The 26,498-nt window shown below is 40.8% G+C and overlaps 1 long non-coding RNA gene across 3 annotated transcripts in view; it reads left to right on the top strand.

Moving 5' to 3' along the window:
- Window positions 1-26,498, top strand: part of LOC141278268 (uncharacterized) — a 283,972-nt gene that overhangs the window by 66,185 nt on the left and 191,289 nt on the right. The window contains exon 1 of one of the 3 annotated variants that reach the window (XR_012330657.1): window positions 21,852-22,280. The exons of the other annotated variants lie outside the window; for them this stretch is intronic. This is a non-coding gene — a long non-coding RNA (uncharacterized lncRNA). Of the gene's footprint in view, window positions 1-21,851; window positions 22,281-26,498 lie in introns of those variants that run through there. 3 annotated transcript variants of the gene reach the window in all.

Raw genomic sequence — 26,498 nt, 5'->3', positions numbered from 1 at the left:
TGTATTTTACATGTTTATCCCTAGAACCTAGCACACAGTAGGTCTATATTCAATATTTTTAAAAAATGATATTATAAACTTCTCTCTCTTCCTGAAAGAGGCAGCAAGGAAAAGATCTTAACAATGTGAGATCTTAACAGTGTGACTGAGGGAAAGGATGTATTAGTTTCCTGTGGCTGTTGTAACAAACTGGGTGGTTTAAAACAACAGAAATTTATTCTCTCACAGTTCTGGAGCCTAGAAGTCTGCAATCAGTATCGCTAGGTGGAAATCAAAGTATCAGCAGGGCTGTGCTTCCTTCAGAAGTTTTAGGGGAGAATCTGTTCCTTGTTTTTCCCAGCTTCTGGTGATTGCCAACATTCTTTGACTTATGGCTACATCAGTCCCATCTTCAAGGCCAGCATCTCCAAATCTCTGTCTGCTCTGTCTTCACATTGCTTCCTCCTACCTGTGTGTGTCAAATCTGCCTCTGCTTCTCTCTTAACGATACATGTGATTACATTTAGGCCCCACCCAGATCATTCTGGATAACCTTCCCACCTGAAGATCCTTAATCACATCTACAAAGACTTTACCATATAAAATAATATTCACAAGTTCTAAGGATTAGGGCATGGATATCTTTTGGGGGGCCATTTTTCAGTCTACCACAGGAGGCTTAGAAATAATTTTTTTTTATGATGACGAAAGCGTTAACAAGAAGAAGTAATTTGATGAAGAATAATATGTCATAAAATGAGCAAAGCCTTTGAAAATGAGGAAGTTGATAAAGAGGAAATAAAAGTTATTATAAAATAGGAACTAAAATATTTAATTTGGCAATCTAGGGAGGCAAACTTCATAGCCCAGTAGTTAAGAGCATAGATGCTGGAACTCAACTGCCTGGTTAGAACCTGGCTTCATCATTTACTGGCTGTGTGACCTGGGATAGTTACGTAACTTCCCTGTGCCTCAATGTCCTCATCTATAAAATGGTAATGACCACAGAACTTAACTTCATACGGTTGTGGTAAAGGATTAAAAGACAGTATATTTAGAGCATTTGGAAGTATTTGCTACTATTATTTTAAGAAAACCAGAAATCTAAAAGAGGAAGTACAAATTTAAAACAGAACAAAAAGGAGAAATGTGTGGAAGATAAACGTTGATGAGAAAAGAGAACTTTTAAAATGATTGACCAAGAAGAAAGAAAAAAAGAAATGCTGCCTAAATGATGTAAGATATTTTTTAAAAAAGTAAATTAAAAACATTTGCAACCACAAATTTGAGGGGGAAATAGGATAAATACGTTGCATATCATAAGAAAGACCAAGTCTATAATTGAGGACACTAGGAAAATTGCAGAAAGTAGAAAAGAATGTTCCAAGGCTAGCAACTCTTCTTTCCTTTATATATTTATGTGGTTCGTATTGTTTTTCTCAGATCTTCTATGTCTTTGCTGATTTTTTTGTCTAGTTATTCCAGTAATTGCTGAGAGAAGATTGATGAAATTCTAAGCTTGTGGAATTTTCAGTTTCTCCTTTTAATTCTATCTGTTTTTATCTCATGTATTCTGAGATTCTTTTTTTAGTTGCATACACACTTGTGATTGTTTATGCCTTCCTCATGAATTGACCCTGTTATTATAATGAAATATCCCTCTTTATCTTTGATAGTACTTTTTGACTTGTGTATTAGTTTCCTGGGGTTGCCATAAAAAGTAACACAAATTGGGTGGTTTAAAACAACAGAAATTATAATCTCTCAGTTCTGGATGCTAGAAGTTCGAAATCAAGGTATCAGCAGGGCCATCCTCCCTGAAGGCTCTAGGCAAGAATTCTTCCCTGCCTCTTCCAGCTTCTTATGGTTGCCTGCAGTCCTTGGTGTTCCTGGGCTTGTAGATCTGTCAATCCAATCTCTGCCTCTGTCATCACATAGCCTTCTTCACCCTGTGTCTCTCCATGTCTCTGTGTCCAAATTTTCCTCTTCCTATAAGGACACTGGTCATTGCATTAGGGTCTGCCCTAATGCGCTATGACCTCATCTCAACTTGACTATATCAACAAAGACCCTGTTTCCAAGTAAGATCACCTTCACAGGTACCAGGGGTTAGGACTTCAATATATGTTTTTGGGAAACACAATTCAACCCACAACATCTTGGAATCTATTTTGTCCGATATTCATATAGCTAGCCACTGCAGCCTTCTTATGTTTTCTATTTGCATAGTACATATATTTTTTCCCATCCATTTACTTTGAGACTCTCTATGTCTTCAGATTTAAAGTATGTCTCTTAGGCAGTAGTTTTTAAATTCCTTCTGACAATCTCTTTCTGTTGATTAAATTGTTTAATCCATTAATATTTAATGTGATTACTGATATGTTTGGGTAGGCCAACCATTTTATTTTTTGTTGTTTACCTGTCTTCTCTATTGTTTTAGCCTGTGCTTTTCAGTTATTGGTTTTAAAAATTATTTGAATTTAATTTATTTAAATTTTCTTTTTGGCTTTTTAGATGTGCTTCTTTGCATTGTTTCTTAGTGATTGACTAGTAATTACAACATATATTCTTAACTTTTCACAGTTAACATGATAACATGGTAACATTTTGTGTAAAATATTGAAAACTTGCAAATATATAGAGCTGTATCCACCCCTGCTATGTCCTTTTTGTTATAGTTGTTATGTGTATTACATTATAAATTATATTTATATTTTTTATAAATCCCACAAGGCAATGTCATACTTTTTGCCTTAAACAGATCTATTTTTTAAATTAAGAGAAAAAAGAAAAATTAATCTTTTGCATTTCTTCAGCTTTTTTTTTTTTTTTTTTTTTTTTTTTTTCGGTACGCGGGCCTCTCACTGTTGTGGCGTCTCCCGTTGTGGAGCACAGGCTCCAGACGCGCAGGCTCAGCAGCCATGGCTCACGGGCCCAGCCGCTCCGCGGCATGTGGGATCTTCCCGGACCGGGGCACGAACCCGTGTCCCCTGCATCGGCAGGTGGACTCTCAACCACTGCGCCACCAGGGAAGCCCTCTCCAGCTTTTTAAAAAAACATTTCTGATGCTCTTTATCCTTTTCTGAGAATACAGATATCCATCTAGAATCTTTTCCTTCAGCTAAGGAACTTCCCTTAGCATTCTCATAATGTAGATCTGCTAACAACAAATTCTTAGTTCTCTTTTATCTGAAATAGTTTTTATTTTGCCATTATCTTTGAAGGATATTTTTGCTGGATAAGATATTCTGGGTTGGTATTTTTTTTTTTTTCTTTCAGCACTTTAACGATGTTCCATTCTCTTCTGGTCTCCATGGTTTTTGATGAGAATTCATTTCTTAATTGGACTCTAATCCGCTGTATATAATGCATCATTTTTCTTTTGCTGCTTTCCAGGTTTGTCCTTTATCTTTGGCTCAATAGTTTATGATGTATTTCAATGTTAGTATCTTCGTGTCTATTCTAATTGGTGTTGACAAAGCATCTTGAATCTAAGTTTTTATTTTTCAACAGATTTGGGAAACTTTTGGCCATTATTTATTCAGATATTTTTTTCTGCCCTATGCTTTCTCTCTTCTTCCTCTGACACTGCCTGTATGTTGAATCATTTGATATTATCTGAGCCCATGTTCATTTTTTAAAATTTTTTTCTCTCCGTTCATCTACTTAGATAATTTCATTGAGTTATTTCCAAGTTCACTTACTCTTTTTTTTTTTTAACATCTCTATTTGGTTATTAAGTTGATTCAATAATTTTAGAATTTCAGATATATTTTTAGTTCTAGAATTTTCACTTTTTTATTGTTTAAGTATCTCTGCTGAGTTTTCCTATGTTTTCATTCATCGAGAGCATATTTTGCTTTACTTTATCAAGAATAGTTAAAATAGCTGCTTTAACATTCTTATCTGTTACTTTCAACATCTGCTTCATCTCAGGGTCAGATGTAGTTCATTCTCTTTTCTCTTGAGAATGTGCTTCATTTTCCTGATTCTTTATATGTCAAGTTATTTGTGAATCTATCACATATATTATGAATGTAAAGTTATGAAGTTTCTGGGTTTTGTTCTTTTTCTCTAGTGTGTGTTGTTGCCTTGGCTTTAGCAGGCAATTTTCTTGGCTAGGCTCGAACTGCAAATTCTGTTTCTTTGGGCAGCAGCTCTAGTCTGGATTCAAATCATTCGCTGTAACTGAGCTGCTTTATTCTGTTCCATGCATTCACAGTTCAGAGGTCAGTCTGAGATGTGGCTAGACAGAATTTAGGGATCCTTTCTCTGTCTCCTTTCTCTTCCCTTCCAGAATTCTTCCACTCACTTCAGTAACAGTTTCCCAGCTTCACTTTTCTGATTCTGCTAACCAGAAAGCCTGCGTTTTTCAATCAGTGCCCTCACCACTAGGCTGCCAAATGCCAAATGGACCACATCAATCTCCAACTAAAAGCCACAGAACTGGGGCACTTACACCATAGCACTCCAAGCATTCACTCCCCACAAGAGTCTTTCTGCTTCTGTTCCCTCTCCAATTGCTTCAGGTAGTTGCTTTTGTATTATATCCAGGTTTTATCATTGTCTCTAGAGGGGAAAGGGCATCCTCTGGGAGGGACTTATTCCATCACTATCAGAAGCTGGAAATCCATTTGACCTGCAGGATTGTTTCTAACAGTAAAGAGTTGAAAACAAGTTGAATGGCCATCAACAGAGAAAGATTAAAGAGACTGTTGTCCATCATCTGCTGGAACACTACTTAGCCGTTAAAAAGAATAAGATTAACCTGACTACTAAAAAGGAGAGAGCACCCGGAAATACTCTTCGGTTTAAAAGCAAGTTTCAGAATTGTACTAGAGCCTGTATAGTGGGGGCTATGTGGTGTGCCTCTCAGGTCCTCCCTTCAGGATCAATGCACTCATTCTTGCAGCTGGCAGGAACATTGGCTGCTGAAGGATCACAGTGGAGTTTCGCTTTAGAAATTGCCCTCAGCTGAAGAGAGCCATGTTTTCTAAAGTACATCCCCTTCTCAGGGGCAGCTGCCGTTCGATGACTGGTTAATATGAAGGTACGATGGCCCAGTCCCTTTACCTTAAAGGTCAACTCTGAAGGCATATCTGGAGTGCCCCTCTGTCCAGCACCGCTCCCTCACTCCCTTACAGGCCTTGTTCCAGCAATTCATTCCCCCCATTAAATCTGTTGCATGTAAGCCTCCATCTCAGAGTCTATTTCTTGGGGAAACTGATGTAAGGCAGCCTAATACCTTTCAGGTAAACAAACAAACGAAACACAGTTCTGGAAGCTCATAGATGTATATAAAGGCAGAGAAAACATTCTCGAAGAATATAGGTGAAAATGACAATAACAGATATCTCTAGGGAGGTATCTGGCATGTGGAGAGAGTATTCAATAGACTTTAATTAACATGTGCTGTTTAATTTGTTACAACTCATATATTTATGTATATTTGTTGAATTAAAAACAAATACAGTCTGAGAGTTCCCTGGAGGTCCAGTGTTTAGGACTTGGCACTTTCACTGCTGGGGCCAGGTTCAATCGCTGGTCGGGAAACTAAGATCCAATAAGCTGTGCGGCGTAGCCAAACAAAGAAACAAAATACAATCACAAATACCAAAAAATAACTCTCCATCTCTATCTGCATCCCAGACCCTTCAAAACCTGAGCTCTAGGACCATACACCCAGTTGCTTATTGTACACCTCTACTTGGATATCTCTCAGAATCTTTACATTAAAGTGTCCCCCCAAATAAGGTCAGCATCTCCTCTCCACTTTTTGCCCTGTATTTCCTGTCTCAGCGAATGAGAACGTCACCACTCACCTGATTGCACAAACAGGGAGTGTGGATGTCGTTTTTGACTTTTCTTTCTACCTCACTGCTCCATTTGCAATTCACGTTCAAGTCCCGTGGATTCCATCTCCTTACTATCCTCAGACCCCTCAGTTCTCTCCATTTGTTGCCATTCTCTTATTCAGGTTACCATCCACTTTGCCTGGATCCTGTTGCAGAATCTTGACTCTTCTTCTTGGCCCCAGTCTTGCCCCTGTTTAATCCATTCTCTGCATTCCAGCAAGGGCAATCTTTCTGAAATATTAAGCTGTTCAAATTCAACAGGTAGGAGTTTGCATAGAATCCTTCCTATTCTTCCAGTTGCCATCTAACCACTTTATGACCATTAACGCATTGGACCTGAGAGGCAGCCTGTAGCCTGTAAAGAATGAAATGCCCCACCTCGGCCTGGGAGACGTGGAGAGCACCGTTTGGGCTAACTGGGCATGTCCAGTAACAGCGTTTGTATGTGATTCCACTGAACCCTGTGGATTATGCTAAGTCCATGGACTAACTGGAGGGAGTTCAAAAAGAGAGCAGGAGTGATGAGAGGAATGGAAGAAAAGAAAAGACATATGGAGAAAAGTTAAAGAGATATCTATCTATCTATTTATCTGTCTATCATCTATGTGTCTTTAGGTCATATCCTCAAATGGAGATGGAGGCTGAGAACTCACTCTGTCTTAAAGCAGAAGAGTGACTATAGATAGAGAAAGGGTGGGAATGGTTAAAACCTAACTCTCAGTGTACTAAGGGGGCCAGTTACCCCTGGGGTTTGAGTTTCTTAACAAAGCAAATCTTGAAAATGCTGTTAAAAAAAAGAAAATTTGTGGGGTTTTTTTGAATGGCATAATTGTAGATAGATCTTTTAATTTGTTTTTGATTTCCATTAAAATTATTTTGATATAATGTTAATAATAAGACCTACAGTTTAAAAGAAGTTTTTAAAAATATTTATTTTATTGAAGTATAGTTGATTTACAACGTTGTGTTAGTTTCTGGTGTACAGCAAAGTGATTCAGTTATACATAAACATAATAGCTTGCATCTGCTAATCCCAAACTCCCAATCCATCCCTTCCCCACACCCCTCCCCCTTGGCAACCACAATCTGTCCTCTATGTCTGTGAGTCTGTTTAAAAGGATATGGGGAGGGGGAAGGGTAAGCTGTGACAAAGCGAGAGAGAGGCATGGACATATATACACTACCAAACGTAAGGTAGATAGCTGGTGGGGGGCAGCCGCATGGCACAGGGGGATCAGCTCGGTGCTTTGTGACCGCTGGAGGGGTGGGATAGGGAGGGTGGGAGGGAGGGAGATGCAAGAGGGAAGAGAAATGGGAACATATGTATATGTATAACTGATTTACTTTGTTATAAAGCAGAAACTAACACACCATTGTAAAGCAATTATACTCCAATAAAGATGTAAAAAAAAAAAGTCTTTTTAAAGTGAAACTGTCAGCTCCTTTTTTATCTTAATATTATAGAAAAATTTTGAATATATACAGAAGTGGAGAGAATAGTATGTCAGCCCTCATGAGTGCACCACTGAGTTTCAACAATTAGCCTCTGTTTGCCAGTCTTTTTGTTTGTTTGCTTTTAACATCTTTATTGGAGTATAATTGCTTTACAATGGTGTGTTAGTTTCTGCTGTATAACAAAGTGAATCAGCTATATGTATACATATATCCCCATATCTCCTCCCTCTTATGTCTCCCTCCCACCCTCCCTATCCCACCCCTCTAGGTGGACACAAAGCACTGAGCTGACCTCCCTGACTTGAGGACACGGGGGAAGGTTAAGCTGGACGAAGTGAGAGAGTGACATGGACATACATCCACTACCGAATGTAAAACAGATAGCTAGTGCCAGTCTTCTTTGGTGTACCCCCTTCACGCCAGTTGTTAAGCTATTACCTCAGCTTCAGGCCCATACTTCTGTGTCCTCGTTGAGAATCTGGGGCTCTTGAAACCCCACTTTTGTTTTACCAGCCGGCTCCCTGTTGGACTCAGCCAATGGCTGAAGGAGGAAGGGACTTGCCTCTTCCTATTGGCTTCCTGCCAACACCACCACCCTTTCCTGAGGCAGCCGTCCCTTTCCAGACTAACAGTGGTATCTAGTTGCAATTCCTCTGACATTCACACAGCCAGCCTCATTCCCCCCTCAAAGGCACCAGCCCCAGTTGGCCAGAGCACTTTCTGGAGTCCGGGGGTAACTTCAGTGCCCCTCCTTGAGCTCAGACACTAGCGATCCTCTCAGAGGTCTGTGTTCCCGCTGAGCAGGGACCCTTCTCCAAGGCTCTAGGTTTTGCTAGGTGCAACCCCTTCCATTTATTCCCCAACCTTAGGGCAGTAACTACTTCCTGCAGTTGCTACTTTCATGATACCTTAGGTTCTCTTTTTGCCTTCCAGTGATCTGGTTAATAATTCTTCGTGGTATATTCTCTGTTACAATACGTGGCGTGGATTCTGTCTCCTGACAAGATCCTGACTGACCTACCCCTTACCCCTTTATTTTAAAAGCAAATTCAGACATTATGCCATTTCATCTGTAAGTGCTTCAGAATATATGTCCAACTTACAGGCATTTAAGAAAATTATATAACCACCATGGCATTAACAAACAAAGTTAACAGTAATTCCTCAATTCCATTTAATAATTATGCATATGTGTATTTAATAATTATGCAAATGTGTATGCAAATTTCCTTGATCTTCCCAGTGACCTCAGAGATCTTCATAAGCATCATTCACAGATGCCCTTGGGGTGTAGGGAGGGAACAGGAACAAGGGACATGGAAGGATGGGAACTGCTCCAGGTGGGAATTCCTAAAGAACTAGAAACCCCCTGTCATTTTCACTTGTCTTAAGGCTAGAAAGGAGATAGAAAGGACTCCTGGGAGAAGACAGGAGCTTTAAGGGCAGACACAGGGTAGTGGGAGGTCCTGGGAATCAAACAGCAGGTAGGTGTGTTGGCCAAATCATTATCGATTGATTGCCTTTGGACACTGTTTCCTCACCAGAAGCCTGTGCCGGCAACATGAGTGAAGGAAGTATCTTCAGGTCACAGATTTACCAAGGGAAAAAAAAACTGCAAAGGGGGTGTGAGGAGACAGAGAACAGGGGCACGCTTAGAGTTCAGCTGGAGGCTTAGGTCAGTTCAGTCCACAGTGGGAACCTACTCCTGCCAGGGGCTGCTTTACTGACTGTCCCCTTCCTCCTGACATAAATCTTCATTGCTTTCCCAGGAGAAGCATTGCCTCGGCCAAATGGCGGTTTTCATAATGAAAGTTTCAGTGATTTATTTATCTTTCCAAGACTCTCCAAACATAAGAAGCTTGATTGGACTTGTCTGAACACTGTCAGTCACCCGTAGCCTTGAAGACCTCCTTATTCCATGTTCAGAACATAACTAAAATTAATGATACAATAAAGATGCCAAAACTCTGATCTCTGGTAAAGGCAAAGGGAAAATTAGTGGAAAATGATTGCACATTCTTCATTATATTTCAGTTTCAAGGAGGTGAGAGGGGACCCACAGAGAGGAAACACATGAGAGCAATGGCCATTTTCTTAGGGACACCCGTGACCCTCTTGAGCCTCCAGACCAGCCCCACACCAGACTGGGAAAACTTGGGTTACAAAGAAATATTTGCTAATCATCAATGCTGAACCATTAACTCCAGTACTATATTTGCATATTATCATGTTCTCAGCAAGTCAAATTAGCTGTTCCTTACACAGCTTGGTTAGAACAGCACTGAATATTTCTCTTGACCTTGAAGTCCCAGGCTATCCCAGAATGTGTCTCTTGGTTGTTTTCCATGAACTGTGCAGGCTTAGTAACTGTGCAAGCTCCAACTTTTGAAGATCAAGCTGCAGTGTGCTTCATCTCAATCTACAGAATTCACCCGAAGGCCAGGAGAGAGAAAAGCAAGGTTCTACTTTTGCTCTGCTGTTTTTAAGATGAACTGGTTAAGTCAAACTCCATAGGATCTCAGTTTCCTCATCTGTTAAATGGAAATGCCTTGTTTTCCTTCCAGGGTTGTGACAAGCATGAAATGAGAGAGTCCTTTAAAAAATGTAAACAACTATATATGTATTGGGGAGGTCTCCTCCGAATTATTTAGCAACTCATGTGAGTCTTAAGATCACTTCTCCTTAGGACCTTGGGAAATTCTTCAACCTAGCCTTGCCACGATTTAGCCCAAGGAGAAATGAGATTATTAATTCCTTTTCCTCTGTCTCTCAGTAGACAGTTGTGGAAGAGAGATATTAAATGGGAAGACTTTGTAAATTCTAGATTTCTTTTGGAAATTGTCCCCAGTTATAGCAGCTGAAAAGTCTGGTGTTTGTCAAGGGCACTTATACACCTTAGAAGTGAGCATTATCCTTTAGCTCCACTCACCAACCACCATCTGCTGAACTTGGTACCTTCTCAGCCATCTGTGGGAGTTCTGTGAGGCACAACAGAAGCCAGCCTGAGTCTGTCTGCTGTTCTCTCACTAATCTATCTGCTGCTGTAGCATCTCCACAGCCCAAAGCCCTGCTGCATCACTGGAGCTGGGTTTCTGCATGCCCAGCCTTCCTTCTCCCCACCTTGCTTCTCCATATTCAGCTCTCCTTGCTGAAAGAGTAAGTTAATGCAAACTGATGCATTTCACAGCTTAACTGGGTCTTGTTATTTGAATTGAATACTGATGATACTGCAGAGCCTCTTCGTGTGGCATGTCCAGATCTCAAAGCCTGATGGAGAGTCACTCTGTGGACCTTCAGTTCAGCAGCATTTGTTGTTGCATCATATCCATACTGTCTTTTAAAAAGCATTTTCACCATTTTTGACTTGGCTTTTGATGGCCTTGATAATCAGGACATTATTGGCTTGTGTGTCCTCTAGAAGTAGAACTGAGTGACAGCTTTCATAAATGTACCATCAAAGGGCAGGGAAGCAACCAAAAGCTCCAGAAAGATTGCTCTGTTCCACTTTCTAAATCTCAAGCAAGTGCATCTAACTGGTGAAACCCTAGCTGCAAGGGAGACTGGCAGATGGAGACTTTAGCTTTCCAGCCTTTCCAGATAGATCTGTCCTCAACTCTCTTCACATCTCAGCAGGATTTGACTCAGACGAATACACCTTCTTTCTGGAAACCCCCTTCCCTTGTGTCTATGGTACAGAACTCTCCTGGGTTTCCACTTACCTTTCTGGACCTCTGTTCCCTATCTCTTTTGCGGTTGTTCATTCCCTACTCTTTTTTTTTTTTAAATTTATTTATTTAATTTATTTATTTTTGGCTACGTTGGGTCTTTGTTGCTGTGCTCGGACTTTCTCTAGTTGTGGCAAGTGGGAGCTACTCTTCATGGCGGTGCGCAGGCTTCTCATTGTGGTGGCTTCTTTTGTTGCGGAACACAGGCTCTAGGCATGTGGGCTTCTGTAGGTGTGGCATGTGGGCTCAGTAGTTGTGGCTCATGGGCTCTAGAGTGCAGGCTCAGTAGTTGTGGCGCACGGGCTTAGTTGCTCCGCAGCATGTGGGATCTTCCCGGACCAGGGCTCGAACCCTTGTCCCCTGCATTGGCAGGAGGATTCTTAACCACTGTGCCACCAGGGAAGCCCCCTACCCTTTTCTTAAATGATGATATTGCTCATATTTATGCCCCAAACCCACTTTCTTTTCTCATCCTATATGCTTTTTGAAAAGATACTCTCATTTGTGTCCATGTTTTCAGTCACCAACTATTTGCTGTTGACTCCCAAATTTATATCTCCAATTTATATCTTTCTTTTGAGTTTCAAACCTGAAAAGTCAACTCCCCACTAAAATTGTGTGTCCCAAAGGCAAGGCATATTTCAACATGCCCAATAATGAATCCATCCAATTTTCTCTCAAAATGTATCCCTTGGGCTTCTCTGGTGGCGCAGTGGTTGAGAGTCTGCCTGCCGATGCAGGGGACACGGGTTCTTGCCCCAGTCCGGGAAGATCCCACATGCCGCGGAGTGGCTGGGCCCGTGAGCCATGGCCGCTGATCCTCCGCGTCCGGAGCCTGTGCTCAGCAACGGGAGAGGCCACAACAGTGAGAGGCCCGCGTACTGCAAAAAAAAAAAAAAAAAAAGTATCCCTTTATGTTTTCATCATCCAGAACCTTGTGCTGGATTTCAAAGGATTGTGCTTTTTACCTGGTGGTTGGCTTCCAAGAGGAGGAAGCAGAAACTGTCAGGCCAGTTAAGGGTTATATCTGTAACTGGTGCATCATAATTTCTGCTAAATTGTATTGCTCAAACCAGTCATAAGGTTCACCCAGATTCAATAAAGTGGAGAAACTGGCTACCTCATTATGGGGGCGTGTCAAGTTCATATTGCAAAAGAATGTGTGGAATGGGAGATATTGTGAACATCTGAAAGTGCAATTTGCAACAATGGCAAAATCAGAAATCAAATTCAGACTCAACAAACTGCAAAGCCATAGAACTTAACTGTGAAGTTATATTGCTTCACATGTTCAGAAGAGCACTTCTTTCACTTCTGGAAAATAACTGAAATAAAGGAATATTGGGGCTCTTCAATCATTAGTTAATTACTCATTCATTTATTCTTCCAATATTGTTAAGTACCTACAACAAACTCAGGCATTGTTTGAGTGCACACAATAATGTATAAAATATACAAGTCACTGGTCTCCTGGAGCCCAGAGTCTTTTCTTCCACGATTGCAAAAGTAGTTTCACTTTGAATCAATGGAATCAGAATCAATTGTTTTTAAGGGGCAGGAACAATCTATTTTTGATCCTAAGCAATGTTGGAATGAAGCCCTACAGGGAAGCAGAGTTTAAAACTGAAGCTTGATCCAGTCAAAGTTTATAGCATTGTACAATGTTTAGATTTCTTGGTATGGCGTGTATTCAGGGAGGACTGTACATTTTAAATATTTACAACTGATAAATATTTTTCATTATATGACAGTACTTGACACATAGCAGCTTGTAGGAAAAAATGCTTGAATTCAACATTCAAGTGAATTAATTACACATCCTGTCCTAGGGTCAGACAGTGGTGCTCTGGCTAAATGGCCAACAGTTGGCAGGCCAATTGCCAAAATGATCAGTTGGATCACTGTGCAATCCAATTCCCTCATTAAGACAACTAAGCAGTAACAATGAAATCAGATTGACTCTATGGAAATCTAATCAATTGCTCCACAATCAGATATAACAGCTCTTCAATCAAATTTATTTCATTTTATTTGGTTTAGTTAAGTGACACAGACACAGTTTTCACGGGTGCCTGTTCTCTCCTCACACACAGCATGACATAACATCAGCATTTGAAGGGGTCCCAAAGCTTCTGATTCTATGCTTCTCACATGGGACGAAAGTGAAGGCAGCACACACAGTCACTGGATCGATGTGGTGTGTCTCTCTGGGGTGCTAAGTGTATCTGCAAATTTGGAGGGGGACATATTTTTGTATTTAAATGAGTAAGATGCATCATGGAATATGTGTTAGTCAAGGTAGATTCGATTATGCTCTGATAACAAAAAACTTCCAGTCTTGGTGACTTAAAACAAAAAGGCTTATTTCTTATTCATGGGACACATCCATGATGGTCAGCTAGGGCCTGTGTTTCACATTGTCTTCATAATAGGATCTGGATTGAAGGAGCAGTCTCTCTGTAGAACTTTGCCTATTGTCTTAGAGGAAGAAAAGACAACTACAGTAAATCATGGATTAGATCCTAATACAGCTATCTGGAAGTGGCACCTGTCATGTCCACACACACTTCATTGGCCGAAGCATGTCATAGACACCCACCTATCTTCAAAGAGGGACAGGGAAGTGCAATCCTACTACGTGCCCAGAAGAACTAAAAGTATTTTGTGAGAAGTATTAATATCTACCACAGAATGGGGTGCAAATTTCTTTTTTTAATTTATTTTTAATTTTTATTGGAGTATAGTTGACTTACAATGTTGTGTTAGTTTCAGGTGTACAGGAAAGTGAATCAGTTATACATATACATATATCTACTCTTTTTTAGATTCTTTTCCTAGATAGGCCATTACAGAACATTGAGTAGAGTTCCCTGTGCTCTACAGTAGGTCCTTATTTGTTATCTATTTTGTATATAGTACTGTGTATATGTCAATCCCAATCTCCCAATTTACCCCTTCCCCTCTTCTCCCCGGTAACCATAAGTTTGTTTTCTAGATCTGTTACTCTATTTCTGTTTTGTAAATAAGTTCATTTGTACCATCTTTTTAGATTCCACATATAAGCGATATCATATGATACTTGTCTTCAACATCACTTATTATTAGAGAAATGCAAATCAAAACTACAATGCGGTATGACTTCACAGCTGGCAGAATGGCCATTATCAAAAAATCTACAAACAATAAATGCTGGAGACGGTGTGGAGAAAAGGGAACCTCCTACACTGTTGGTGGGAACGTAAATTGGTACAGCTACTATGGAGAACAGTATGGAGGTTCCTTAAAAAACTGAAAATAGAGCTACCATATGACCCACAAATCCCACTCCTGGGCAAATATCCACAGAAAACCATAATTCGAAGAGATACATGCACCCCAATGTTCCTTGCAGCACTATTTACAATAGCCAGGTCATGGAAGCAACCTAAATGTCCAGAGGAATGGATAAAGAAGATGTGGTACATATATACAATGGAATATTACTCAGCCATAAAAAAAGAATGAAATAATGCCATTTGAAGCAACATGGATGGACCTAGAGATTGTCATACTGAGTGAAGTATGCAAATTTCATAGAAACTTTAGGATGAAACAAGACTTTGAAGAAGTTTCTTGCAATCCATGTGCACCTACTCAATGTTGATTAAATAAAGGAAAATGATACATACTTGCCTCAAGTTGTTACTGAACCAGGCAAGCTAAGCGCTAAGAGGCCCAAGTTTGTAGCCAAGAAGGAGTTGATTCACAAGGCAGCCAAACAGAGGAGGCAGGAGAACAAGCCTCAGATCCACCTCCCCAGAGGTGAGGGGTTTGAGATGTTTATGGGATAAAAGAAGCCGGGTGGTCTTAGGCATGAACTAACGGGATTGGAAGTGGGGAAAAGGTGAGGTAATCAGTGTTCTGTGCAAGAGTATCTGGGTTACATGCTTATTCATGGGTTGCGTGTTCAAAAATGGAGGTGCTTAGCATGATCTGAGGGTGAAGCTTCTGGCCCTCTGATGTCAAAAGGTCACTGATCGGACACCTGCCCAGTCCCAGTTTTGGGGTCGGTGGTCCCAAACAATCTTGGCCTGCTTTAACTGGGCAGGAGCCAACTCCAGTTTCTGAAAAACAACTTAAGCCCTGCCCACCCCCCCGCCTCCATTACTATAGGGACCCATACGATGAAGACATAATCTATAGGGGTGGTTAAGAAGTCTGGTGATATATTACCTAGGCTATATGAAGCTTGGAAGGTATGCAATTAAAGAAAGAAAAAAAACAACTAAAGTAGGCTTGATTAGCAAAGGCAGGTTACGAACAGAGGGGTTTTAATAAGCTGTTCCCTTATCAGCTGTTCCCTTATCTGCTGTTCTGTAAGATACACTCAAGGACTTCTATTAAGGTGCCAGCTTCTATTAAGCCTTTGGGGCATGGTTTCAAAGTGCTTCATTTTATCTTAAAATATATAAATGCATATTCATTTCCTTATCTTTTGATGTCAGTGGATATCTATGAAAATGTGTTTCTTGATTGAGATTCCTTATTGTCTAATATCCCTGAGAGCTTTCTTGTGTGAGAATCTAAAGCCACAGGCAAAGGCATCTGATGAATAGTCCTTCAAGATGCTGTACAATTCTTTTACTGTTGTCTCTTTCACACATTATTATTTTTTTTAGATTTTTTTTATTTTTTATTTTTATTTTATTTTTTTACATCTTTATTGGAGTATAATTGCTTTACAATGGTGTATTAGTTTCTGCTTTATAACAAAGTGAATCAGTTATACATATACATATGTTCCCATATCTCTTCCCTCCCTCCCACCCTCCCTATCCCACCCCTCCAGGCGGTCACAAAGCACTGAGCTGATCTCTCTGTGCTATGCGGCTGCTTCCCACTAGCTATCTACCTTACGTTTGGTAGTGTATATATGTCCATGCCTCTCTCTCGCTTTGTCACAGCTTACCCTTCCCCCTCCCCATATCCTCAAGTCCATTCTTTAGTAGGTCTGTGTCTTTATTACTGTCTTACCCTTAGGTTCTTCATGACATTTCTTTTTCTTAAATTCCATATATATGTGTTAGCATACGGTATTGTCTTTCTCTTTCTGACTTACTTCACTCTGTATGACAGACTCTAGACCTATCCACCTCATTACAAATAGCTCAATTTTGTTTCTTTTTAGGACTGAGTAATATTCCATTGTATATATGTGCCACATCTTCTTTATCCATTCATCCGATGATGGACACTTAGGTTGTTTCCATCTCCAGGCTATTGTAAATAGAGCTGCAATTAATATTTTGGTACATGACTCTTTTTGAATTATGGTTTTCTCAGGATATATGTCCAGTAGTGGGATTGCTGGGTCATATGGTAGTTCTATTTGCAGTTTTTTAAGGAACCTCCATACTGTTCTCCACAGTGGCTGTATCAATTTACATTCCCACCAACAGTGCAAGAGGGTTCCCTTTTCTCCACACCCTCTCCAGCATTTACTCTTTCTAGATTTTTTGGTGATGGCCAAAAAATGGTGTGAGATGATATCTCATTGTAGTTTTGATTTGCATTTCTCTAATGATTAATGAAGTTGAGCATTCTTTCATGTGTTTGTTGGCAGTCTGTATATCTTCTTTGGAGAAATGTCTATTTAGGTCTTCTGCCCATTTTTGGATTGGGTTGTTTGTTTTTTTGTTATTGAGCTGCATGAGCTGCTTGTAAATTTTGGATATTAATCCTTTGTCACTTTCTTCATTTGCAAATATTTTCTCCCATTCAGAGGGTTGTCATTTTGTCTTTTTTATGGTTTCCTTTGCTGTGCAAAAGCTTTGAAGTTTCATTATGTTCCATTTGTTTATTTTTGTTTTTATTTCCATTTCTCTAGGAGGTGGGTCAAAAAGGATCTTGCTGTGATTTATGTCATAGAGTGTTCTGCCTATGTTTTCCTCTATGAGTTTTATAGTTTCTGGCCTTACATTTAGGTCTTTAATCCATTTTGAGTTTATTTTTGTGTATGGTGTTAGGGAGTGATCTAATCTCATACTTTTACATGTAGCTGTCCAGTTTCCCCAGCACCACTTATTGAAGAGGATGTCCTTTCTCCACTGTACATTCCTGCCTCCTTTATCAAAGATAAGGTGATCAAATGTGCGTGGGTTTATCTCTGGGCTTTCTATCCTGTTCCATTGATCTATATCTCTGTTTTTGTGCCAGTACCATACTGTCTTGATTACTGTAGCTTTGTAGTATAGTCTGAAGTCAGGGAGCCTGATTCCTCCAGGTCTGTTTTTCTTTCTCAAGATTGCTTTGGCTATTCACGGTCTTTTGTGTTTCCATACAAATTGTGAAATTTTTTGTTCTAGTTCTGTGAAAAATGCCAGTGGTACTTTGATAGGGATTGCATTGAATCTGTAGATTTCTTTGGGTAGTAGAGTCATTTTCACAATGTTGATTCTTCCAATCCAAGAACATGGTATATCTCTCCATCTATTTGTATCATCTTTAATTTCTTTCATCAGTATCTTATAATTTTCTGTATAAAGGTCTTTTGTCTCCTTAGGTAGGTTTATTCCTAGATATTTTATTCTTTTTGTTGCAGTGGTAAATGGGAGTGTTTTCTTGATTTCACTTTCAGATTTTTCATCATTAGTGTATAGGAATGCAAGAGATTTCTGTGCATTAATTTTGTATCCTGCTACTTTACCAAATTCATTGATTAGCTCTAGTAGTTTTCTGGTAGCATCTTTAGGGTTCTCTATGTATAGTATCATGTCATCTGCAAACAGTGACAGCTTTACTTCTTCTTTTCCGATTTGGATTCCTTTTATTTCCTTTTCTTCTCTGATTGCTGTGGCTAAAACTTCCAAAACTGTGTTGAATAATAGTGATGAGTGTGGGCAACCTTGTCTTGTTCCTGATCTTTGTGGAAATGCTTTCAGTTTTTCACCATTGAGGAAGATGTTGGCTGTGGGTTTGTCATATATTGCCTTTATTATGTTGAGGAAAGTTCCCTCTATGCCTACTTTCTGCAGGGTTTTTATCATAAATGGGTGTTGAATTTTGTCGAAAGCTTTCTCTGCATCTATTGAGATGATCATATCGTTTTTCTCCTTCAATTTGTTAATATGGTGTATCTCGTTGATTGTTTTCTGTATATTGAAGAATCCTTGCATTCCTGGGATAAACCCCACTTGATCATGGTGTATGATCCTTGTAATGTGCAGTTGGATTCTGTTTGCTAGTATTTTGTTGAGGATTTTTGCATCTATGTTCATCAGTGATATTGGCCTGTAGTTTTCTTTCTTTGTGACATCCTTGTCTGGTTTTGGTATCAAGGTGATGGTGGCATCATAGAATGAGTTTGGGAGTGTTCCTCCCTCTGCTATATTTTGGAAGTTTGAGAAGGATAGGTGTTAGCTCTTCTCTAAATGTTTTATAGAATTTGCCTGGGAAGCCATCTGGTCCTGGGCTTTTGTTTGTTGGAAGATTTTTAATCACAGTTTCAATTTCAGTGCTTGTGATTGGTCTGTTCATATTTTCTATTTCTTCCTGATTCAGTCTTGGCAGGTTGTGCATTTCTAAGAATTTGTTCATTTCTTCCAGGTTGTCCATTTTATTGGCATAGAGTTGCTTGTAGTAATCTCTTATGATCTTTTGTATTTCTGCATTGTCAGTTGCTACTTCTCCTTTTTCATTTCTGTTGATTTGAGTCTTCTCCCTTTTTTTCTTGATGAGTCTGGCTAATAGTTTATCAATTTTGTTTATCTTCTCAAAGAACCAGCTTTTAGTTTTATTGATCTTTGCTATCGTTTCCTTCATTTCTTTTTCATTTATTTCTGATCTGCTTTTTATGATTTCTTTCCTTCTGCTACCTTTGGGATTTTTTTGTTCTTCTTTCTCTAATTGCTTTAGATGCAAGGTTATGTTGTTTATTTGAGATGTTTCCTGTTTCTTAAAGTAGGATTGTATTGCTATAAACTTCCCTCTTAGAACTGCTTTTGCTGCAACCCATAGATTTTGGGTCATCGTGTCTCCATTGTCATTTGTTTCTAGGTATTTTTTATTTCCTCTTTGATTTCTTCAGTGATCACTTCGTTATTAAGTAGTGTATTGTTTAGCCTCCATGTGTTTGTATTTTTTACAGATCTTTTCCTGTAATTGATATCTAGTCTGATAGCGTTGTGGTCGGAAAAGATACTTGAAACAATTTCAATTTTCTTAAATTTACCAAGGCTTGACTTGTGACCGAAGATATGATCTATCCTGGAGAATGTTCCATGAGCACTTGAGAAAAATGTGTATTCTGTTGTTTTTGGATTGAATGTCCTATAAATATCAATTAAATCCATCTTGTTTGATGTATCATTTAAAGCTTGTGTTTCCTTATTTATTTTCATTTTGGATGATCTGTCCATGGGTGAAAGTGGGGTGTTAAAGTCCCCTACTATGAATGTGTTACTGTCGATTTCCCCATTTATGGCTGTTAGTATTTGCCTTATGTATTGAGGTGCTCCTATGTTGGGTGCATAAATATTTACAATTGTTATATCTTCTTCTTGGATCGATCCCTTGATCATTATGTAGTGTCCTTCTTTGTCTCTTCTAATAGTCTTTATTTTAAAGTCTATTTTGTCTGATATGAGAATTGCTACTCCAGCTTTCTTTTAGTTTCCATTTGCATGGAATATCTTTTTCCATCCCCTTACTTTCAGTCTGTATGTATCTCTAGGTCTGAAGTGGGTCTCTTGTAGACAGCAAATATATGGGACTTGTTTTTGTATCCGTTCAGCCAATCTGTGTCTTTTGGTGAGAGCATTTAGTCCATTTAACATTTGTTGTAAAGCTGGTTTGGTGGTGCTGATCTCTCTCAGCTTTTGCTTGTCTGTAAAGGTTTTAATTTCTCCAGCAAATCTGAATGAGATCCTTGCTGGGTAGAGTATCTTGGTTGCAGGTTTTTCTCCTTCATCTCTTTAAATATGTCCTGCCAGTCCCTTCTGGCTTGCAGAGTTTCTGCTGAAAGATCAGCTGTTAACCTTATGGGGATTCCCTTGTGTGTTATTTGTTGTTTTTTCCTTGTTGCTTTTAATATGTTTTCTTTGTATTTAATTTTTGACAGTTTGATTAATATGTGTCTTGGCGTATTTCTCCTTGGATTTATCCTGTATGGGACTCTCTGTGCTTCCTGGACTTGATTAACTATTTCCTTTCCCATATTAGGGAAGTTTTCAACTATTATCTCTTCAAATATTTTCTCAGTCCCTTTCTTTTTCTCTTCTTCTTCTGGAACCCCTGTAATTCGAATGTTGGTGCGTTTAATATTGTCCCAGAGGTCTCTGAGACTTCCTCAGTTCTTTCCATTCTTTTTTCTTTATTCTGCTCTGCAGTAGTTATTTCCACTATTTTATCTTCCAGGTCACTTATGCATTCTTCTGCCTCAGTTGTTCTGCTATTGATCCCATCTAGAGTATTTTTAATTTCATTTATTGTGTTGTTCATCGTTGTTTGTTTCATCTTTAGTTCTTCTAGGTCCTTGTTAAATGTTTCTTGCATTTTGTCTATTCTATTTCCAAGATTTTGGATCATCTTTACTATCATTATTCTGAATTCTTTTTCAGGTAGACTGCCTATTTCCTCTCCATTTTTTAGGTCTGGTGGGTTTTTATCTTGCTCCTTCATCTGCTGTGTGTTTTTCTGTCTTCTCATTTTGTTGATCTTACTGTGTTTGGGGTCTCGTTTTTGCAGGCTGCAGGTTCGTAGTTCCCATTGTTTTTGGTGTCTGTCCCCAGTGGCTAAGGTTGGTTCAGTGGGTTGTGTCGGCTTCCTGGTGGGGGGGACTAGTGCCTGTGTTCTGGTGGATGAGGCTGGATCTTGTCTTTCTGGTGGGCAGGTCCACGTCTGCTGGTGTGTTTTGGGGTGTCTGTGGACTTATTATGATTTTAGGCAGCCTCTCTGCTAATGGGTGGGGTTGTGTTCCTGTCTTGCTAGTTGTTTGGCATAGCATGTCCAGCACTGTAGCTTGCTGGTCATTGAATGAAGCTGGGTGCTGGTGTTGAGATGGAGATCTCTGGGAGATTTTCACCATTTGATATTATGTGGAGCTGGGAGGTCTCTTGTGGACCAGTGTCCTGAAGTTGGCTCTCCCACCTCAGAGGCACAGCACTGACTCCTGGCTGCAGCACCAAGAGTCTTTCATCCACACGGCTCAGAATAAAAGGGAGAAAAAGTAGAAAGAAAGAATTAGTAGAAGTAGAAAGAAAGAAAGAAAGGAGGGAGGGAGGAAGGAAGGAAGGAAGGAGGTTGGGAAGGAAAGAAAAAAGAAAGAAAGAAGATAAAGTAAAATAAAATAAAGTAAGATAAAACATAATAAAGTTATTTAAATAAAAAAGTAATTACTAAGAAAAAGAAAAAAAAAAACGGACGGATAGAACTCTAGGACAAATGGTGGAAGCAAAGCTATACAGCATAAATCTTGCTCTTAAAGTCCACCTCCTCAATTTGGGATGATTCGTTGTCTATTCAGGTATTCCACAGATGCAGGTACATCAAGTTGATTGTGGAGCTTTAATCCGCTGCTTCTGAGGCTGCTGGCAGAGATTTCCCGTTCCCTTTGTTCTCACAGCTCCCAGGGGCTCAGCTTTGGATTTGGCCCCGCCTCTGCGTGTAGGTCGCTGGAGGGCGTCTGTTCTTCGCTCAGACAGGACGGGGTTAAAGGAGCCGCTGATTTAGGGGCTCTGGCTCACTCAGGCCGGGGGGGAGGGAGGGGCACGGAGTGCGGGGCGGGCCTGCAGCGTCAGAGGCCGGCGTGACGTTGCACCATTCTGAGGCGCGCCGTGCATTCTCCCTGGGAAGTTGTTCCTGGATCCCGGGACCCTGGCAATGGTGGGCTGCACAGGCTCCCCGGAAGGGGGGTGTGGATAGTGACCTGTGCTCGCACACAGGCTTCTTGGTGGCGGCAGCAGCAGCCTTAGCGTCTCATGCCCATCTCTGGGGTCCGCGCTTTTAGCCGCGGCTCGCGCCCGTCTCTGGAGCTCCTTTAAGCAGCGCTCTTAATCCCCTTTCCTCGCGCACCAGGAAACAAAGAGGGAAGAAAAAGTCTCTTGCCTCTTCGGCAGCTCCAGACTTTTCCCCGGACTCCCTCCTGGCCAGCCGTGGTGCACCAACCCGCTGCAGGCTGTGTTCACGCCGCCAACCCCAGTCCTCTCCCGGTGCTGCGACGGAAGCCCGAGCCTCAGCTCCCTGCCTCGCCCGCCCCGGCGGGTGAGCAGACAAGCCTCTGAGGCTGGTGAGTGCCGGTCGGCCCTGATCCTCTGTGCGGGAATCTCACCACTTTGCCCTCCACACCCCTGTGGTTGTGCTCTCCTCCGCGGCTCCGAAGCTTCCCCCCTCCGCCACCCGCAGTCTCTGCCCGGGAAGGGGCTTCCTAGTGTGTGGAAACTTTCCTCCTTCACAGCTCCCTCCCACTGGTGCAGGTCCCGTCCCTATTCTTTTGTCTGTGTTTATTCTTTTTTCTTTTGCCCTACCCAGGTACGTGGGGGTTTCTTGCCTTTTGAGAGGTCTGAGGTCTTCTGCCAGCGTTCAGTAGGTGTTCTGTAGGAGTTGTTCCACGTGTAGATGTATTTTTGGTGTATCTGTGGGGAGGAAGGTGATCTCCGCGTCTTACTCTTCCGCCATCTTCCCGGAAGCCTCCACACATTATTTGGAAGCAACTTTCAAATGCAAGTTCTTGCATTTAAAAAGTATTTCCAAATCTTTTAACTTACTTTTTCAGCATTCACTATTTATTTTAAAAGATTTCAAACAGACAGGAATCCACACTTGCATATCTACCACCAGTATAGTTTTCATAGAAACAACAGCTTTACTTCTTTTTGCAATCATTTTCTATGCACTTAAATAATATTTAATTAAATTATGTAATTAGAGTAAGTACAAAAGGCACGAACAGGTTTGGGAATGATACAACTCAAGTGGAGGGAACAGAAATGCAAGAGCATAGCAGAGAGTATACTGGCCGCCAGTCTCAGCCATTCCTGGGCATCAGATAGTACATTTTCTATAACAAATGGAGAGCACCTGATGATAATCTGGTAAAGCGATTTGTTAAAAGAACTTGTACTAGACTTTGGTGGAAAAGTTTAGGAAAACTGTCCAGTATACTCATATTGCAATTAATGATCCTAAAGCCCAGAGGCTGTAAACTACTTAAATCAATTCATTCACTCATTCATTAATTCATTGATACAGTCATAGGCAGTAGAGTGGATATGCACACGGATTCTGGCACCAGAGAGCCCAGATTTACTTCCCTTTTTCTCAGTTTCCCCAACTGTAAAATAGGGAGAATAGGACCCACCTCACAGGGTTGTTGTCAAGATTAAATGAGATAATGGATGTAAGTGCTGGGTTTTTTGTTTTCTTTTTTTTGTTGTTGTTTGTTTGTTTGTTTTTTGGCTGCGTTGGGTCTTCATTGCTGCGGGCATATTTTCTCTAGTTGTGGCGAGCTGGGGACTCTTCGTTGCGGTGCACAGGCTTCTCATCGCAGTGACTTTTCTTGTTGGGGAGCATGGGCTCTAGGCGCGTGGGCTTCAGCAGTTGTGGTACACGGGCTTACTTGCTCTCGGGTGTGTGGGATCTTCCCGGACCAGGGATCGAACCCGTGTCCCTTGCATTGGCAGGTGGATTCTTAACCATTGTGCCACCAGGGAAGTCCCTGTAAGTGCTATTTAAATGTTAACGTATGATAAATGCATTCATTGGATGAATATTTGCTGAGTAAATGCCATGTGCTCAGTGTTGGGCTAGTGATGGAGAGAGAAAGGTAAACCGTAACACAGTTATTTCTTTTGTAAAGTTAATAATCTAATGTGAGGAGACAGATACTACATAAGTACTTTTTGAAGTTACGTTCTGTGAGGAAGTACACGGTGGCAGGAATGAGCCTTTCCTCTCCATATCTTCAGAGATTAGTAGACTCTGGCACACACTAAGTTCAACAAAATATTTTTGGAATTAATGAATAAATTAATAATGAATAAATAAATATATGACTTATCCAAAGAGCAATGTTCACTTAGTGGATGAGGAAGTACTAAAACTAAACTCATCTAATTTCTAGTTTTTCTAGTTAACTAAGATGCCTTCTTTAAACAGGCTTTCTAAGATTTGAACTTAGATTACTAGATTCAGAATTTTAATTTCTATATTATGGCTATCAGCACTGTGTTTATAAATTTAGGAAAAATGCAAATAGAGTATCATTATACATCTGAACCATTATTTTTATGTGCTTAAAAATGAGTTTCTTTATTGGTAGAGTTTTAACTTTTCGAACTGTAGGAATCTTCTGACTAGCAAGGAATGTTACTGAACAATAAATAAATGCTGAAAAGTGAATTGTTTTGTTTTGCCCCCAAAACTTAACCAAGCAGACCCATCGTTCAGCAGGTCTCTGAGGCCTTCTCTAACTTTGATGACAAACACATGCAAGAAAACATGGGTCCTCTAGAACTCCTGGAGGAGAATGGGCAGGGATGCACCATCTGGGGAGCTCATTTTTACCTGAGGGTTTACCCCCTATAAACATGGCACAAAATTTTAAAATGGTTTAGCTAGAAATATTTTCAAGATGCATTACATGCTTCCCTGACTCCTTAGATGGAACGTTCTGAAAATGCCGCGTGTCCAGTTGTACATGGTTGGTTATAGCTAAAGAAATCTCTCCAGTTGCATTTGTAAAGAGGAGAGTGGGCAGCCCCACTGTTTCTGTTTGCACCTATTTCTCCCATCTTTTGTAATTTTTCAGCTGTGTGAAATGGGACGTGACTGACAAGGGCCAAACGTATTTCCTGATCTATCTACATAATTAGCCCATTATCTGCTAAGTGTGAGTGCATTCAGGGACATCACAGGGCAGAATATTTAATATTTGCAACGTTTGACGTCTAGTTTTCTATAGGCATCCATTGATGTAGATGCCTGGCAGTGTTTAGCTGCTCTGTTATCGTAAACAATTAATGAAAATAATCAAGCCTTCCGAAGTCCATTTTCCTTGGCACAGGCTCCTCTCTTGTCCTCTGAAAGTCTGAACTCCATCTGCCCACTCCCTCCTCCACTTGTTCTCAGTGTTTCCCTCCCTGCGTTCCTCCTGTCCCTCTCCTCCAGCCTTCTCCCTCTCATGCTCCTCTTTTTCTATTTCTTTCTTCTTCTCCCTTCCCCTTCTCCCTCTCTCCTTCCACTCTTCATTCTCCTTTCCTCCATCTTGTCTTCCCTCTTTCTTCAGCCTTCCCTCCCTTTGCGAAATCTCACTCCTCTTATCAGCAAAAACCTAGGTACATAGCTCTTAATCTTTATCTGCAGTTGCCCTCCAGGTTAAGTCACAGGGTTTCCCTGAAGTGTGTCTCCTAGTGCCTGCCAACTACTTAGGACTTCAGATCTGGAGATAGGGTGATGCATAGTTAAAGAAGAACTGCTGAGAATAATCAAATACAAGCTGACGGTCAACACTTGACAGCTGGCGGGAGAGCTGTCTTAAAGAGAATGCCGTCAACACCGTGCAGAAGCCCGGGGAGGTTGTACAATTCGAAACTAGCATCCTGAACTGTAGGGCAGACGGAAGGACAATAGGAGAAGCTCGATTTAAACACGGCAAAGTGAAAACAGCCACATTGCATCTGGGAAGAGTTGATGATAGCTAAACTAAGAATTAGAAAGTGGGTTCGAAACTTCCTGTGGGAGCACTGCGTTGGCCCGCCCTCCCACTCCGTGGACTCTGTGCCAGCAAACACATCTCCTTTTCATTTGTCAGCATTCTGTTTCTTGTTAGAGACTGGGATTCCTGGCAGTGGGAGAGCAGCACTGCTTGATACGCAGGACCTGCGCTCCCACGATGGTCTCTGCACACTTACGTCCTCAGGCTTTGGAGATGCTGCTGGTGGTCCCAGCCAACTGGGCAGTAGCTGGGTGTGCTGCAGGGAACACTGTCACCTGAGGACAAGCCCTCGTCTCTCCCCAGAGACAGCTCCCTCCTGTTGCCTCACTACCCTGCTCCCTCCTAATATTATATTTCTTGGACTATTTCCCGCCCACCCGAGTTTGCCTGGGCTACCACCTCCCTTCACATAGCCAAACAGGTAGATGTTCGGGTTGTGAATGCTTTGCAGAGGAGGGGTGCTGAGGGACCAACTGGGAGGGGACACGAAGGAACATCCTGGGGTGCTGGAAATGTTCTCTATCTTGGTCTGAGTGATGGTTATATGAGGGTATGCATATGTAAACATATACCCAGCTGTGCATTTAAGATTGTGCACTGCACTGTGTGCAAGTTATATCCTGAGAGAGAGAGAAAGAGAAGATCTAGAATCTGCATTTGACTCCACTTAGGGTCCTATGGCCTCTGGCTCTTGCCAAGCCTATACATAGGGCTAAATATAGTACTCGTTGCAGAGGGGATTGTGTGGGTGAAATGAAGAAACATTCAGCAGTGTGTAAAGTGCTTGGTACA

This window comes from Tursiops truncatus, chromosome 3 (genome assembly GCF_011762595.2).
Source record: "Tursiops truncatus isolate mTurTru1 chromosome 3, mTurTru1.mat.Y, whole genome shotgun sequence".
NCBI classification, from domain to species: domain Eukaryota; kingdom Metazoa; phylum Chordata; class Mammalia; order Artiodactyla; family Delphinidae; genus Tursiops; species Tursiops truncatus.
Note: the sequence above shows the minus strand (reverse complement) of the source record. Positions and strands in the feature narration are given on the sequence as shown.